Raw genomic sequence first — 4538 nt, 5'->3', positions numbered from 1 at the left:
AAGTAGAAGTCGTCCGAAGGACATTTCTACCAGCTGTTAACTGAACCTCGCCTTACCTCCACGGTCAAGTCTCCCTCCCCCGTCTTCTTACATCCTTTATATAGTTTTTAATTTTGTTATGTCTTTTTCATCTGCTTTTTATGTCTTCTTATGTGTTTTTTCCTTCTTACGTCTTTTTCATCTTATTTCTTTTATGTTTTTTTTATGTCATGTTACATCTTTTACATTGTTTTTTTGGTCTACTTATGTTTTTTTAATCTCTTATGTGTTTCTTTGCATTTATAGTTTTATTATAATTTTTCAACACATTACAAAATCACAAAACAAAACATAAACCGTACAGAACAACCCCTTTAAAAGGATAAACATTACATGAAGTAAACTTGTGTCTAATGAAAAGAGGGAGGCATGAGAAAATATTTGCAGTGCAAAAAGAACCAAAATAGTAACAAAAAAATAACCAACTAAAAACACAAACAAAAGAAGCAGGGTAATGAACGAAAACAATCAAGTAAGTTAAGAAATAATGATAAAGATAAAGAAATGTTTTTACAGTAGTAAACAATGAGCTGGAGGACAAGAGGTTTTATATATGAGTCAAACTTCCGTCTGGGTTCTTAATGTGGGTTTCCCAATTGTTCCCTTTCAACATGTGGAGATCTACTTTATTCATAAGTCTGAATGTCAACTTTTCCAATGCCACCAGACGACCAGGCTGACTAAACCAGGAACTGACTGTAGGAACGTCGGAGGTCTTCAATTCACACCTAACTAGTTTGCATCTTTGCATCTGAGGCACTGAGATCTCTAAGACGTTTACATCTTTTTTTGATTTATGCCGTGTGCGTCTTGTTACATCTAATTGATACGTATGTACTGATGGATGCGCCAAGAAATTATCTTTTCTATGTGTTATTTTCTCATCCACTTTGGTTTAAATCAGACTTGATGTTGGGAAGGCAGCATGCAATGATGCAGAAAAAAGAGAAAGAGAAAGAGAAAGTACAGATATTTGTGTTAAAATGTGGGGAATTAAGTAAAAAGTTGTCATAAAAATAAACACTCAAATAAAGTACAGATACCTGAAAATCTACTTAAGTACAGTAACTAAATATTTGTACTTAATTACTTCTCAACTCTGAACAAGTCAAAATGTCTGCTGTAAATTGGATAAAAAGCCCCAGATCTGGTGCAGTCATTTAGTTTTGAATTTACACCACTGATGAATAATATCAACTATCCTCCATTATTATGTAATGTAGTGGCCGTGTGTCAGGGACAGGCCTATATATACTGTCATTTAGAAAGCCTGTTATGTAAACCTGGAGGATAAGAAGGTGTTTGCAGACAAGACACTGGCAGCACCACAGAGATTGCAGATAACACAGATATGAACTGCAAATCAAAATAACCCACCTCCTCAAACTACAAAACAGAACAATAACATCTATTTCACTAGAAAATGGATCTTGAAAGTAACTCAGCATGAAGATTTTATCATTTATTCACTTCATACTTGTTTCTGCATGTTTGTTGTGACTGTGTTGGTCCAAAATATCTCAGAAGAGACTGAGTCGTCTCAAGTTGTCAGGCTTTGCTCATTCACATTCTTGTACGAGGTGCGAGACATCTTATTTTTGTAACCACCTGTTAGGACTCTTGTGTCATCACATAGATGGAGATGATGATGTTAACCTCTGAACCTTGCTAGAATTAGCTTTGCTTGCTGCGTTTAGGGACTTTCCTATTGGTTGGTTGTTTTGCTACACTGTGGAAAAAATCGTACAGGAATTCAATCTTTTCTCATCATCTTAATGTAGATATTCAAGTTTTATTCATTCAAGTTGACTAAACTTAAAATTTTGAGTATTTGTATTTTTTTTCAGACCTTATAATCATGAATTCTTCTAACTTGAAGTCTTTTGACTGGAAATGATGAGTTGTACTGTACTGAACTGTACTGCACAAATGTCAACCAACTCATTAAATTAATTTTCTAAGAAATTTCTAAATTAAATTTCTAAGAAAACTTTTGAGGTCGGAGCCCAACTCAGACTCTTAAGTTTTGAAAAAGTTTTACCAACTACTAATGTTTTGTTGAAGTGATTTACTTTAAAAACCATCAATAATTGTGTAAACTCATTAAAGTAAAAGTGAATAATTGTTAAAAGTTTAATGTTGTCAGTTGCAAAAATTTAATTGTCAAGGACCGAGATCAGGTTCACAGATCACTGTCAACAATTTTTGAAGTACATTTTTTGGGGTGTTCTAAAACTCCAAGATTAAAGTTAAGATAAAAAAAAAGAAAACAAGATTATCTCAACAAAAGAACTAAACTCTCTTTTTAACAGTGAATACTGTAGGTTTTGAGTGTTTTATAGACGATCCCCCACAACAGGACTCCAGAGAAGAAATAAAAAATCTACTCTGTTAAAGACTGAATTTAAGACAATGCCTCTTCCTCTCAATATCTTCCTCAGCTACAGGAGTGAACCATAATAGATGTAAAGGAAACAGTATGTTACTGGAGACGCATATGTGTATGTTGGAAGGAATTAATGACCTGCACAAACATGACATGAAGCCGTATTTATGAGTGCACAGCATTCACAGCTGCATTTGATGAAAGAGCTGGCTCACTCAGTCATAGCCTCTAGAGTCTGTAAAGTCATACCTCTCGTATGGTTATTTCAAGTATATTGAGGAGGCGCAAGCACAATATTTCATGTCAATTACCGAAAAGTAAAAAAGCACAAAAAGGTCTTGCGAGTCACACATAGTAATTATCTTCAACTGTTAAGGCTGTGAGATTCATCCATAGAAAATGTTAAAAATCCCCATTCCCTGGGGTGTGTAATAACAGACTGCCAAGAACTGATGTTCAAGTCTAGGCAGGATAACGTTTTAATTCACACCTTTCTCCTTATGGCTACAGAAAAACACAAATAATAAAAAAGAAGTTGGATACCAGCACAAGTTCAGAACAATCCTAAACAAACGATGACTCCAACAGTCTGTAGGGGGGTTAAATAAATCCTATAATGGAGATGAATCAACGGATGAGAAGAGCTGAATCACAACATGACTCGACCCTGGTAACAAGGGTAACCAAGTAACACTGCTTCAACACTAAACCATCCACAAGGTCACAAAAAATCCCTTCTACTGTTTTACTTTTACTTCCCTTTAGTGATTTTTTTTGTGAAACTGTCCAGTTGGATTGACATGTCTCCTTTTAATCCCATTAGAACATGCCAATACCGACTACTTTGATAATAATGTATGTATTCAAATTTATATATGTATTTATGATTTACATCCACTTTATTATTACTAATTTTATTATTGCATTTTTTCAGTTGTATTGTAGCCTAATAAGAAAACACCTCATGCCTATCTATTGTTTACTTTACTTTACAATAAAACTGACCACATAAATGATTTATAATTAGCTTACTAATTAAGTTTGACACATTTAATAAACAATTCCAAACAACATAGTTTTTATACACTGATGTGGGATCATGGGGCAAGATCCAGTTACTGCTTACTGGCCTATAGCCTAATTAATCTACTAATCTAATCTGTAAAAAAATCATATAGGAATTTAGTAGAATCAACTAATCTTTCTCATTAACTTGATGTAAATATCTCTGTTTTATTACTGTAGTACTGAATTCAGGCCCTGCCCCATTACACTTAAAATATCATGATTTCACAGGGAGGAGTTGGAACAAAGTAGCTTCATCAGGAGCAGCTGAAAGTGAAGTACACTGTGTGAAATGAAGAGCTGAAAAAACTTAGAAAACCTAAAAGAAAATCAAATTTGCTTGCAAGGTTGATCAGTGTGACTGGTTCTACTTAATATCTCAAACTTATTGAACATGTTTTCTCGAGTACAACTGATTTATTATCAAGTTTATTTGACAAGAAAAGTTGATTTGTTTTGAATCATTACAAAATTACCTCAATTTGTTGCTTTAAATTTAGTCAACATAAAATTAGCCTTACAGTAAAGTGTGACACACATCACAATTAATGATGAAAATTGGGTTGGGTCAGTGCAACAGGTAAAGGAAGGGTAAATGCTTGTAATTTATTAACAATTATCTGATGAGGCTGACAGGTATAAATTCTGGCTGAAGAAGTCAAAAAGACAGAGCAAAAGTGAGCAATGAGATCTTTTTAATCTAATATGTTATAGCATTTTATTAATGACTTAACCTCATTTTAAACCATGTATACATCATTTATATGAATAGTTGTATTGCAAAGTGGTAGGCAGTGAATTTTGTTTTAAAAGTTCATAAAAAGTAGTTTTGCTCCATTACAAGGAACATTAAAGTCCTTTTTTATGTATATCATTACCACATCAAGAACAGAGAGGTGTTGGAGCTTTGTGGATATGATTTGTGTTTTGGGTGTGGGGAATAACATGGAAGTGTTGGGTTAATATTGGGTGTGGTTTGTGCTGTAACCCATCTAGCCGTTAACAACTACAGTTCCCAAGATCCACTACGGTAACGCGTCATGAAATT

Source organism: Lutjanus erythropterus, chromosome 14, assembly GCF_056507025.1.
Source record: "Lutjanus erythropterus isolate fLutEry1 chromosome 14, fLutEry1.hap2, whole genome shotgun sequence".
Classification (NCBI taxonomy): Eukaryota; Metazoa; Chordata; class Actinopteri; order Lutjaniformes; family Lutjanidae; genus Lutjanus; species Lutjanus erythropterus.
The sequence above is the reverse complement of the archived record's forward strand: the minus strand, read 5'-3'. Positions refer to the sequence as shown.